General features: G+C 32.5%; 1 pseudogene; it reads right to left on the bottom strand.

Annotated features, from left to right (window-relative positions):
• Window positions 1-1,411: 1,411 nt before the first annotated feature.
• Window positions 1,412-5,402, bottom strand: LOC124925716 (annotated as a pseudogene).
• Between the last annotated feature and the right edge of the window lie 9,094 nt (window positions 5,403-14,496).

Genomic DNA, 14,496 nt, shown 5'->3' with positions numbered 1-14,496 from the left:
TTATATAATTAATTTCTTACCGCCAAATGTATTTTCAAAATCTTTTAAAAACTAAATGTTTTAATTTTAAAGATGTCTGGCACACAAACCAAGGTTGAAACGCAACAAATCTCGAGCTTCCTCATGATAGTTCTTCCATATTGCCACGTGTTTCTCTTGACACGTGCTAAGATATGGACCGAGACATAGACCGAGGTACCCATACAATGATATTTCAAATTGATCGAGACCTAGCTCATTTGGAATTTTACCGACATTGTCCTTACCATAAACTTTCTCAACAGGGTCTAACCAAACCCAAGGCGGGTCTTTAGGAAAGCAATAGGAGATGAAATTTTCTCATTTTGACATTAGTAATCCCCGAGATTGAATAACCAAGGTTACGAGATTCTTTTATAATTATCACGTGGAAGACGATGACAAGATGGGTTATGCAGCCTATGATTTGAAGGGATAAGATGATGTTTGGTTCACAAATTACTCGATTGGAAGAGGGATAATATCGTGGACAGAATTTTGGAAACAATTTTGACAACGTTTCAAGAAAAAAGACATTGAGACACGGTCAAAGAATTCAGTCGAATTAGTCAAAAGGTGAACTAAAAGACGAAGTTCGGCGAGGTATGACGCCACAAACAGATGATTATTATACAAGTAGTTTCTTGGAAGGATTGAAGGTTGAAATTAGAGCTATAATTATTTTGTTACAACCCAACCCACCTCTTTAGATCAAGCTATTAAACTCGCAAAATTTTAAAAATAGAATTTAGAGGATTTAAACAAAAAGGCAAAACTTAATGTGAAAAATGATTCAATGGGGAACCATCTTGGGTTAATGGTTGTACAGAAGGAATCACACAAGAGAACAAATTGTCATTGATGAAGAGATGAAAGAAAAACTTGCTGCCTCTATAGAGTAAGACAAAAAAAATGTTTGGTCGAAACGTGAAAGAGATTTTTAAGAGGATGGAAATGTTGTGTCCCACGTCATGTGCCGGGCACATTTGATTTTATTTTCTTTAGTAGTGTTTTATTATTATTTTACCATGATAAGAAGACTATATAACCTTAAACTAGTTTCATGTTGATCTTTGTATTATAGTACTTTCTAATTTTTCTCTAATTAAAAGTTGATCTTGAGTCATTGATATTCTTTCCTTAACACTTATTGTCTATCTATTTTGATCTTTTATCTTCACTTCTCCCTCAATCTTGTCTATCTATAAGTTATATTCTTAATGGGTCACAACATTGTCTCTCAATGCACCGCAATGCCAAATAGTTGAAATTCGGCATGCTTGTTGATGTTGTAACTATTGTTTTTGTTTCACACATGTTCAATATGAAATCATCAAATTAGTAGCTGGAACAGACAATACTGTCGCCACAAGTGAAGCTCCATTAGTGAATGATATATATGAAGAAGTAAGTAACCTTCTTTATTTGCTTATAATTTGAAATATTTAAGTTGTCATACATAAATTATAGCTTATTGAACAAAGTCACCAAAGCTTTACTTCTTCTATGAGGCCAAATTTTTGAATACCTTGTTTCTGTACTCTGCAAGTGCCCATACTGGATATATGATTCTATAAGCAGCATAATGAAGCATACAGTTCTTATTGAACACTCCAGTAATTTCCTGCACCCATACCAATAAAGGCAATATTATCGCACTGCTTATTTCTACAACATTCAATATATCTCTTTACTTACCTGTTGAGGGAAGTCCCCATTTTCCATTTGAGAATTTGTCAACAACTTGGCTGCTCTGTGTAGAGGAGTTGGATCTCTCTTCGCCTTAAAATGCATAAATAAATCAATGGTATTCAACAGAAATTTAATTCCACTTCAGAATGAAATGCTACCTGGCCAGAGTGTATTAAACCCATCATAGCCCATGATGTATGAACCAAATTTGATCGGTTATCTTCCAGGGGTGTGTATTTCTTGTTCAGATTAACAAAATCACACATAAATACGCATCAACACAACAAACTACTTATTTTTGATAAGAAACTAACTTTTAGTGGAGAGGAAAGATAACTCTCGCCCCAGCCTCCATCTTCTCTTTGGTTATTTAATAGAAAATCAACTCCTTGGCGAACTGCTTTGCAATTCGAGTAACTCTTTCCAGCAGCCTTCAGTCCTCCAAGAGCAAACCAGGTTCCATATGTGAAGCAAACACCCCAATTCCCATACCTATTAGATAAAACTAACTTTCTTGTCAAATTTTAAACTCTTTTTTTTTCAGTTGAGATTTTAGATTATATACCATGAGCCATCTGACATTTGGATATCTTCAAGATATTGAACAGCTTTTACAATAAAACTTTCAATCTCCTTCCTGCGGTGTCCTGGGTAGAGTTTCTTGAACATCTCAAATGCTTGAATGGTTGATGATGTGCACTCCACATACTCATGCTCAATGACAATGTCAGCAAAAAATTCAGTTGGATTGAGAAGCTGAAAAATATTATAAAATGAATTAGTTAAATAAGTAACAGATAATGGATGAAGAACTAATTAACTACCTCTAGCCAAGCTTCTCCCTTTTGTGGCTCCCAAGCTGCTAGACCTCCATTTTTACTCTGTATTCAGAGATATGCATACCAATACCATTAGCCAAGACCTTTGGACAAAAGAGAAACTAAATGGGTGAGCTATTCAGATAATATTTAACCTGTAACGAGAGAATGACATTTACTGCATCATATAACCGCTCTGGTTCTAATTTTTCACCCACAATTTCAGGTGACAGCTGAGAAAGTAACAAACAACACTACCAACAAAAGAAACTCAAAAATGTAAGCATGTTTTATTTGAAAGATATATCAATGAATTAACTTGAACTAAACACACCTTAAGTCCTTCGGCTGTGCAATCTGATACTTGCCACCCATGATCTTGATCAGAAAATGTCCAAGAACCTTTAGAGATGTGCCGAAACATTTTTAGGAAGTCGCCTGAAGGGTTGTCTTTAACCTTCACAATTGAATAGCACTGATTAGATTATACTACAAACTAGTAAAAGCAAGAAACACGAAAAAGGCGATAAGGAAATAAACCTGAGATTTCTTAATGAAATCATGTCCTTTTCTTATAGTTTCTGATGCCTCATCAGTCATATTGCATGCTAATACTGCTTGGACTGCAAAACCAGTATCCCATTGTTGACTGCCAAAAGTCTGCAGTAAAAGTAAAATGCATCAAAATTTGTCTAATCCTAAATTCATCATATATTTCTATCTTTTACCTGCATCTTCATTCCATCTTCAGCCACCCACATGTAGTCGGGAATTCTCGCGAGATGCTTCTTAAAGTAATCACTATGAGGATCATCGACCCAACAAGCAAGCATACACAACACCTTCTCAACACCTCCAATGGTAATGTATCGGCTATTTTCATCTTCATAATGTATGTACTCCATCGTGGTCTTCAGTGCTTTCTCTCTTATCAATCTGTTTATAGGCCAACGAGTGAGAAGTGGCTCTGTAAATAAGTAAAGGCTATCCCAGAGCAGATCTTGTATTAGGGGATGTGGGTAGTACATATCTTCCTGCATTAATATTAAAACTATCTGTAAAATAAGGTATTTAAAGAAAATCTTAATTTACACAAAAAACAAACAAACCTTTGCACACAAGTGCCTGTACTTTTTCCATTTAATCTCATGGTAAGGCTGATTATGGAGCTCTTTTCTTAATTCAAGAACAAGATTTGTAATTGGTCCTACAAATCTCTTCCCATATAAATAAGACATTGGCATGTATACCATTCTGCAGTAGCACCACATTTTTGCTGCACACATCCAAAGAAGATACAATAGTAATGTCAGTAACAATTAGATGTCGAATCCATGAAATGTCCTGCAAACATGAAATTCCTACCTGGATGAATAGGCAAGTAAGGAGGTAAAATCCAGAACTCTGGTGGCATTGGGTTACATCCTGACCAATCGTACAAACCAAATATCTGTTCAATTCAAGAAGAATAATGATTAGAGCTTGTTTGATGTAGGGTTATTTGAAAGAAAAAATAAGTGTTTGATGAAAAAATGGATTATTTGGGTTAAATGACTCAAATACTCTTTATATAAAGTGTTGTAGAAAAAGTAAAGTAAGGGTTTTTGTAAATACATTAGCGTTGATGATTTGAAGGATGGTGAAATAAGGGGTTAGATAAATACCATGTTTAGTATAAATGTTTCTTAAATTTTTTATGCTTACAGATAACCATGTTTTTCCCCAAGAGGGAATGGCAAGCACACCACCATGTTCGTGAATCCATGTTCGAGCTCTCTTTACAGCATTGTTGTGGCCGCCAAACGGAGCTTCTCCTAAGATTCTCATGCAAATATAGCTAAGGACAGTGCAAAACATGACACTGTGGCCTTCAATATGAAGACCCCATCCTCCATCTTCATTCTATAAACAAATTCAACACTTGATCAATTAATGCCAACAACTACTAGCCAAGGTAATTTGTTCAGAGAACCTCGACCGGCATGATCAATTATAGAACTAGCTTAAAAGTGGTATGAGAATAAATGTACAAGGAAAAGGACAAAAGAAGCTACAGTTTTTACTTACTTGATGGTTATATATATACCTAAGAATCTCCCTCTTATGTTCAACTGAAAAAACAATGTCAAGGTGACCGGTAATGCAAAGACACATAACCTGTAAGATCAAGAAAAATAAGCAGTAAGGATACATGCAAATAGCTAGCAGGATAGTGATGAATTAAAATTGGAATAGAAAGGACAGTTGAAGATCGAACCAGAGGTGGCAAGAAGTATAGCGACCCAGCATTCTCTGCAGGCCAATGGCCATCTTGTGCTTGCATGGCAGACAAGAATTTCAATCCCTTTTTAAGGTAATGGTGGTGGTCTCATATGTAATATCCTCATTATCATCAATTTTAACTTGAGCAATGTCTTGTTTGAAATTATTCTCCTTCAGAAGCTGCATATTATATATGACAAGCAAAAGAAGAAATGTGTTTACTAGTACTAACTTCATTTCATTCTTCTCATTAATGTTTTGTTTTCCCATATTTTAACATTCACATCAAACGTATATATGAGTATCATATGATGAAGGAAAACATCAAATTGAAAGAATGAACAAATGAGAAAGAGAGAAAGTGACCTGGAGGCGTAGGAGAACGTCACCACTGGGCTTGACTCTAGAGCGGTTAGCGGTGAAGTGTTGTCGAGCTCTCTCGACCTCGGCGCGTTCTTCAGGCGTTCCATAATTAGGATCAAACTCCCATATTTGTCTTCCAACATAACTGTTTGTGCTGTACAAATATGGATTATTACCTCCCTCTGCTACCTTCAGTCTCCACATAATTCTCTTATCTCTTTCTCTGTGTATGAACAAGCTGAGAAGTTGTTGGTATATTAATTTGAGATTTACAATGAAATAGCAGATAGATCATTTATAGTTTTGATATTCTAAGAAATTAGATGCCACGTTCATTGCTTGCATGCAGATACTGCAGGCTGTCCATTTGCATGTAGCTAGCTTATATATGCAAGTTATTGACTTTTCATGTTGGAATTGGATTTAAGTATAGGTTAGTGGTTTTCTATTAGATCATCATTCATAAAATAATATTAAACATGAAAAGTCAAAGTTATTGACTTTTCATGTTTGAATTGGATTTTAGTATAGGTTAGTGGTTTTCTATTAGATCATCATTCATTAAATAATATTAATAATAATCTAAACAATATATATTAATATATCATGCATTTGTTTTTCAGTGAAAACTGAGATTTTATTTATGAAGAGAGGTAATCACAATAAAATTGCTCTTAATTGATAAAAAGAACTTTCAACTATTTAGAAGGAACTCAACTCCTTAAACTCTGATACACCATAGATTATGTCCTTGTATCAAACTATTCCTTACAAATTGTTGTCGAGTATAATGATGGAAATATTATGATGCTAATCCAACTCTCGATCCATTTCATTTGCATGATTATTTATATATAAAGATAATCTATCATAAATCCCCTATAAAGTCTTCTCAATAGGGTGAAATTCAGCTCCCCCTCACATTTCTCATTCTCCACTTGGTTAGTTTAGTTATATTTCCTAGAAGATAGATATTATAAGGTAAGCTGCATTTTGTACAAGACTATTTAAGCCTAACACTTTATAGAGATATGGTACTCATATGAAAGATCTCTTAGAAAAGTAAATGAATTCGCCAAGAATTCCAAGAACAATAAGTAAAACTGATATGTATTATATTGATTGATAATGATCAAAAGTTTACAAAAAAAAATAAGTGATATACGCATCGGCAAAGTTTGATATATAAACATCACTTTAGCCTTTAAACTATTTTATAATATTTAAAATCATCATCTAACTTACATAATGAAATAACTAATTCTAAAATAAAATATAATTGTCTGCAAAATAGATAAGTATCATTACAATATAAAACTTGATAATGATATTTATCTCAATATTCCTCCCTCAAGATATGAACATCTTGCAGAAGTAGTTAAGTCCCCAAAATCTCAAATTGTGGGAAATCAAGTGCTTTTGTAAAAATATCAGCTATATGTCTTTTTGTATTTATATATATATATATATATAATATATATATATAATATATATATATATATATATATATATTGATTTCTAACTACATGACAGTCAATATCTAAATGTTTTGTTCTTTCATGAAAAACAGGGTTTTTTGAAATATGTATAGCAACTTGGTTATCACATTATAATGAAATAGGTAATGAAATTTCATATTTCAAATATTTCAGACTGTAAGATATTCATTGTAATTCACAAACAGTTATAACTAAACTAAGGGTGTTCAATATTTGGTTTGAACCGAATATCCGACCGAATTCGAATTTACCGAATTCGAATTTCATTTTCGGTTTTCGAATCGAATTTCAAACCAATTCGAATTCAAATACGGTTTTCGAATTAGTTTTCGAGTTTGGGTGTCAACTCGAAAACCAAACCGAAAACCGAATTAATTTTTTATTATTTATTCTTCTAAACTTAGTTTAAGGAAAAATTCAAAATAATCAAATTAGAATATTTTGAATTTAAGATTTAATAATAAAAGAAAAAAGAAACAAAAACACTAGTGGTCTAGTGGTAGAATAGTACCTACCTTGCCAAGGTACAGACTTGGGATCAATTCTCTGGCTAGTGCAATTTATTTTGAGTTATGTTAGTTCCAAAAAATGAATTCGGTTTAATTAAAATTTATTCGAATTCATTTATTGAATTGGCTAAAAAAAATAAAAAATCGAATAAACCGAACCGAGGAACACCCTTAAGCTAAACTTCTATATATTTTTTTTAGAACGCTGGGTTCCGCTGCTCCTATGGAGTGCGACTAATCCCCGCGGGTTAAGCACATAGTCCACAAACACACTTAACCAATTAACTAGGCGCAGAATTTGCCGCCTGACAGGCTAGAACCCGTGACCTCTGGGAGACCTGAGGGATATTCACTTCTTGTTGTCGCTAGGCTAGAAGAGAGGATAACTTCTATATTTTTATTCAGCAGAAGATCTAGAGATTGTTGTTTGTTTCTTAGTTTTCCATGATATAATAAAATTACCAAGATAAATACAAAAACATGTAATAGATCTTCTAGTTTCTATACAAGAAGCCCAATTTGAATCTGAAAATGCTTCAAGATATATCTTGCTTTGAAAAGGATAAAAAATTCTCATTGAAATTGTTTCTTTTAGATATCTTATCAAGTAAAGGCCAGAATTTCAATGACACACAAGTGGTTTATGCATATATTGAGAAAAGTTGTTATACTACATATGAAATATCTGGACGTGTGTAGTTTAAATACAAAAAACTTACCAATTATTCTTCGATATTGAGATGGACCTTCTAAAGGAGTTTGAGATTCATTCTTAAATTTTGTACCCTTTATCATTGGCATTTTAGCAAGTTTGCATCCCATAATTCTTGTATCATCTATTAAATCAAGAATGTATTTCCTTTGATTTATATATATACAATTTTTGTCTTGGCTGATTTCTAGTCCAAGATTTTTTTCTTGCATTTTCTAAATCCTTAAGTGGAAATTTAGAATCAATAAATTTCATTACGTTTTATATCTCTTCAAGATTATCTCCTAAAATTAAGATATCATCAACATATATTAATAGACCTGTTACACTATAATCATTTCGTTTGAAATACAAACAATGATCGTGTTCAGATCTATTGAAACCATATTCAATAAGAAATATAGATAATTCGATATACCATTGTCAAGAAGCTTGTTTTAAACCATAAAGGTTTTTTCTCAATTTGCAAACTTTGTTTTTCATGTTTTAGATTTGGTATAAACTCGGTGGCAGTTTCATATAGATGTTTTTTCCTCAAGATTTCCATGAAGGAACACATTATTTACATCTATATGGTGTAAATTCCATTTTTCAGATGTTGTTAAAACAATAAATAAATTGACAATAACACTTTTGGCTACAAGTGCAAAATAATGATGAAAATCTATTCCATCTTTCTGATTGTATCATTTTGCAACTAGTCGCGCATTGCATTTGTTTAAAGTACCACAAATATTTAATTTTGTTTTGCATACCCATTTACAACCAATTGCCTTTTTATCATTTGGTAAATCAGTTATTTCCTAAGTTTGATTTAAATTCAAAGCATCTAATTCATTATTCATTGCTTTGATCCACTTTGGATCTTTAGATGCATTGTTGTAGTTTGAATGAATTTTGTGAAGATCAATGTTTGATAAAAAAAAATTGTGCATTCTTCATCTATGTTAGAGATGTGAAAAGAGAAATTTTTAGGAGTATATTTCCTTTGTTGTTTGTTTTCTGTTTCAACTTGGTTTGTAACATAATTTTGCATCCAAGTTGGAGCAGATCTGATCCTAGAACCTCTTTTACAAATATTTTATAAATCAATATCATCCATACTATTGTCATTTGGAAGTGTATTTGTTCCAATAGAGTTGGGTTTGACTTTGTTATTATCAATGTATATGAATTTAGAGTTTTCTAAATTGAACACATCACAAGTAGATTTATCAATTGTTTGTGATGTTTCTTCATTAGAAATATTATTGTGATTAGAAGATAAGGTAATGTGATCATAAATTGTGTATTGATTTGTGACTTCTTTAAAAGGAAATATCTCTTCATAGAAAACAACATCTCTAATTTTTAACTATTTCATCTAAATCAAAGTTATATAAAAGATAACCCTTTTTGTTTGAAGGATATCCGATGAAAACACACTTAATCTCCCTATTTTCAAACTTTGATTTGTTTGGACATGTATTAGTCATATAGCATAGACATCCAAAAAAATTCAACATGGTGTAACCAATTTCAGTTTCATGTAACACATAAAAATGTATTTTTCAATTCAATGTTGATGCGGTCATTCTATTTATCAAATAAGTAGCTGTTAAAAGTGAAAATGGCCAAAACTTTATAGGCAAACAGAAATAACTCATTAATGATCTAGCTACTTCAAGAAGATGTATATATTTTCGCTCTACAACACTGTTTTGTTGAGGTGTATAAACACATGTTGTTTGATGAATTGTTCCCATTTGCTCAAAGAATGTTTTGCATTTCAAATTTACAAACTCAGTTTCATTATCAGTTCTAACTTTCTGAATAATTTTGTTGTGCTGATCTTATACTAGAAAAAAAGAAATTTTGAATTTTGTTTAAAACAATAATTTTATCAATTGGAAGAAAAATCCAAGTGTATCTTGAATAATCATCAACAATAGTTAACATATGGTATTTTTGTGACAGATTCATTTTTGTGGGAACCCCAAAGATCTATATGAATTAAATCAAAAATATCTTTTGTCATTGTTGTGCTAGTAGGGAAAGGTAAGCGATGAGATTTTGAAAGTAAAATGTCTCACAACGAGGAACTTTATTTGCAGAAGTTTAACAAATAAAATTGAGTACTTTATTTAAAGGATGCCTACATCATAAGTGTTTTTGGGAAAAAAACCTAACAGAAACAAAAGAAGAAAACAAACGAAAGAACACACTAACAGAATTTGATAACGGAGTTCGGCCAGAATTTGAGGGGAGAGTTTCTTTTATACACTAAGAAACTTATCTAGCTCCCATCATCTTCCGATGTGGGATTCTATTCTAATTGTGAATATACTTTCTTTTATGTACTAAGAAACTTCTTTCACTCTCACCATCTTCCGATGTGGGATTCTAATTATGCCAAAAACAACAAATCTCCACCTTGACACAATATCCAAATACAAATCTTCATTATTAAAAACTAGTTCTTAAGTGCTTCCAATTGGTTCTCTTCAGCGCCGACTCAAACGCGGAATATGTTTACCAAATCTAAACAATGTTTAAATTTGTATTTTTCTATTTCTTTCATCTCGAACTCTTTACTCAATTAAGCCTTCAATTTGTCAATTTCATATTGGCTCTTTGATGCTATCAACATATCATCAACGTATAAGAGTAGATAAATGTAAGACTCATCTTGCAATTTGCACAAATACACACATGAATTGAATATGCTTCATGTATACTCGTGCTCCATCATAAACTTGTCAAGTCATGTGTATCATTGTCTTGACGATTGTTTCAACCCGCACAATGATTTTTCAAATTGCAAACCCAATTTTCTTTATCAACAACTTTGAATTCATCTTGGGTATAAATGTAGATTTCCTCGTTCAAATGACCGTGTATGTCCGCGGTCTTCACATATAGTTGAGCTAGCTCCAAATTCATAGGCGCTACCAAGGCCAACAAAATTCTAATGAAAGAGTGTTTTAACAACAGAAGAAAGTACCTCATTATATTCAACTCTTTCCTTCTGAGCATAGTCTTTAGCTACCAATTTTTCCTTGTAGCGAACATCAAATTTTTCGGGAAATCTTTTTTTCTTAGCAAAGATCAATTTACAACCAATAGCCTTCTTCCCTTTTAGTAGATGCGTCAACTTGCATGTCTCATTCTTATGAAGAGACTGTATCTCATCTTCCATAACAACTTTCATGTTTCAATTTTTAGTACTTCGACTGACATTTGAAAAAAGTGGATGGAACATCATTTACAACTAGAAATGCATAGGCCGTCATGTCAACAAACCGTCATGGTTTTTTAATAACTTGTCTTAGTCTGTTCACCGCAATTAATTCATGTTGTTGTGAAGGTTATTAGGACGGAACCTCTTCCTCATTTGACTCTTCGTTTTTCGTTAGAGAGTCATTTATAGTTTGGCTTATCTTTATCTGCTCAAACTCTACATGTTGCGGAGTACAATCAATTTTGTTTAGTGTTACCTTATTCAACATTGAATAATCGTCAAAAGTAACATCTCTACTGATAATGGTTTTCTTTGCATCCAAACACCAAAAGCAATATCCTTTAACTCAAGTAGTAAGTCCCATAAAGAAAGTCTTCTTTCCTTGTGAATCTAACTTTGATTCAACTATATAGTAATATATAGTAGAACCAAAAATATGCAAAGAATCATAATCAGTTGCACGTTTTACAGACCATACCTCTAATGGAGTCTTGCCACCAAGTGCAAATGATGGTAGGCGATTTACCAAATGTTGAGTGTATGCCACAGCTTCTACCCAAAATTTCATATCTAACCCAGCATTAGACAACATATATCGAACTTTCTTCACTAGTGTTTTATTCATACGTTCCGATACTCCATTATATTGTGGTGTTTTTCTGACTGTGAAGTGTCGAATAATGTCACACTCTTGGCATAACTTATGGAATTGATCATTCTTGTATTCTCCACCGTTATCTGACCGAAGAATTTTGATTTTTCTTCCCGTCTCATCTTCAACTTGAATTTTCCATTTAAAAAAACATCTCAAACACTTCACTTTTATTCTTCATAATAAACACTCATACTCTTCTTGAAAAATCATCAACAAAAGTAACAAAATAATGTCTACCTCTAAGAGATGGTGTCTTGGCAGGTCCCTAAACATCTGAATGCACATAGTCCAAAATACCTTTGGTGTTATGGATAATAGTTCCAAATTTTACTCGCCTTTGTTTTCCTAGAACACAATTTTCATAAAAATCTAATTTACAAACTTTTGTATTTTCAGCAATCCTTACTTGACAAGATTTTGCGTAGATTTCTCACTAGCATGTCCTAATCGTATATGTCATAACTTTGTTGCCTCTAATTCCTTACTACTCTCGGAATTTGATACACCTATTAGTCCCCTTAGCTGTACTACCTTGATAGTAATACAAATTATTATTTTTCCTGATAGCTTTTAACATCACTAGCGTTCCAGATATTACAATAAGAATTCCATTTTCCATTTTCACATGTAGACCTTTTGACTCCAAGACCCCAAAGATTCGGTATCGAACATATCTAATAATTTTGGTGGATCCATCATCATTTCTCAGCTTTATTGAACCTATCCTTTTTATTTTACATGTATTAGCATCTCTCATTTAAACAACTCCACCATCTAGTTCCTTAAAGTCAAAGAACTACTTTTGAACTAGTGTCATATGATAAGTACAGGCTGAGTCCAATATTCACGCGTCAGGATGTGGTGTTGTGTGTGACATCGATAAAGAATATTCTGAATCTGCATCACTTTTATTTCCTACAACATTTGCATCTTCAGAATATTTATTTTTCTTCTTCAAATTTGGGCAGTTAATCTTCCAATGTCCTTTCTCACGGCAGAAAGCACATTCATCTTTGGTAACTCTACTTTCAGATCTTCCTCCTTTCCTTTTTGATTTGCTTTGCAGATGGCCCCTAACCATCAATGCTTCATCTGTTGTACCTATTTTGTTTTTTGTCCTCCTTTCTCAATTCATGACTATATAAAACAGAACTTATAGCATCAAAAGAAACATTTCCCTTCCTATGAAGTAACGTTGTTTCTAAGTATTCAAATTCATCAGGAATGAACGATAGTAACATCAAAGCCAAATCTTCATCCTCAAACTTAATATCAATGTTTAACAGATCTGCTACTAATTGATTAAACTCAGTAATATGTTCATTCATAGTAGTACTTGATTGGTAATTAAACCGGAATAGTTACTTCTTCATAAGGAGCTTATTCTGACCACTCTTCTTTAGAAATTTGTCCTCCAATGCTTTCCACAGTTTCTGTACAGAAGTTTCGTTCTTCACAGCATACTTCTACTCTCTAGACAGGCACGGTCGAATTGTTCTGCACGCCAACCGATTCATGTTACTCCATTTTTTTCTTCTATACCATTTGGTTTTCCAACCTCAATAGAAACATTTAGACCCTGTTGAAAAAGACAATCTAGAACCTCGCGTTGCCAAATGTCGAAATGTCTAGTTCCATCAAAGATTTCCACCGCAAAATTCAAATTTGACATCAGTGTCGTCATTCAGGATGACGAAGGAGTTGATGCCCCTTTTGAAGACTCCACCATACCAAGAGAGAACCTGGCTCTGATACCACTTGTTGGGAAAAACCCTAACATAAATAAAAGAAGAAAACAAACGAAAGAACATACTAACAGAATTTGATAACAGAGTTCGACCAAAATGTTTCCTACGTCTCTGAGCACTAAAATATCAATTAATAAGAAGAAGAGATACAAGTATTGGGTGCAATAAGCCAAAGAGGGGAGAGTTTCTTTTAAGCACTAAGAAACTTCCCCAGCTCTCATCATCTTCCGATGTGGGATTCAATTCTAATTGTGAATATAGTTTCTTTTATATACTAAGAAATTTCTTTCACTCTCATCATCTTCCGAGGTGGAATTCTAATTGTGCCAAAAACAACAAATGTATCATGTAAAAATCATTAATAGAAAAGGAATTAAGAGTGCTAAAAACTATTTCTTTTACATCAAATTCATTTGCAAAAGAACAAAAAAAAGATTCTCAATCATTTTTTTAAGTTCAAATGATATGTTCTAATTAAGGTCCTACATCACACAATTATTTTCAGAAAGAATAAAATCATTTTCTCTTCTCTAATCAGTTTAACAAGAGATAATAAATTGTATTTAAAATTAGGTGAATATAATACATCATTTAAAGTAATTTGTCACTTAATATCAAATTACCAATTTTATTTATAATCTTATTTGAACCATCTGCTAGATAAAAAAAAATTCTTTTTCAGTTTGTATAATTTTAGTTAGAAGGTTCCTATTATTACATATATGACTACTTGCTCCTGAATCAATTAGCCAAACATGCTTTTTGTTTTTCAGATCATTTAAACTCATATTTAATTCATAAATAGTTGATATGAAAAATTTTGAGTTTGAAGACTTACCTGCATCGAAGTCAAGATCAATGCAGCTTTCTTTTCCTTTAGATGTACTTGATGTTTTATCATTTCCTTCCTTGACAGTCTTCATAAAATTCTGAATTTCCTTGTATTGAGACTTTGAGATCTGCACTAATTCATTTTCTTCATCAAAATGTGTTGCATTAG

This window comes from Impatiens glandulifera, chromosome 2 (assembly GCF_907164915.1).
Source record: "Impatiens glandulifera chromosome 2, dImpGla2.1, whole genome shotgun sequence".
NCBI classification, from domain to species: Eukaryota; Viridiplantae; Streptophyta; class Magnoliopsida; order Ericales; family Balsaminaceae; genus Impatiens; species Impatiens glandulifera.
This window is presented reverse-complemented; position numbering and strand designations above follow the sequence as displayed.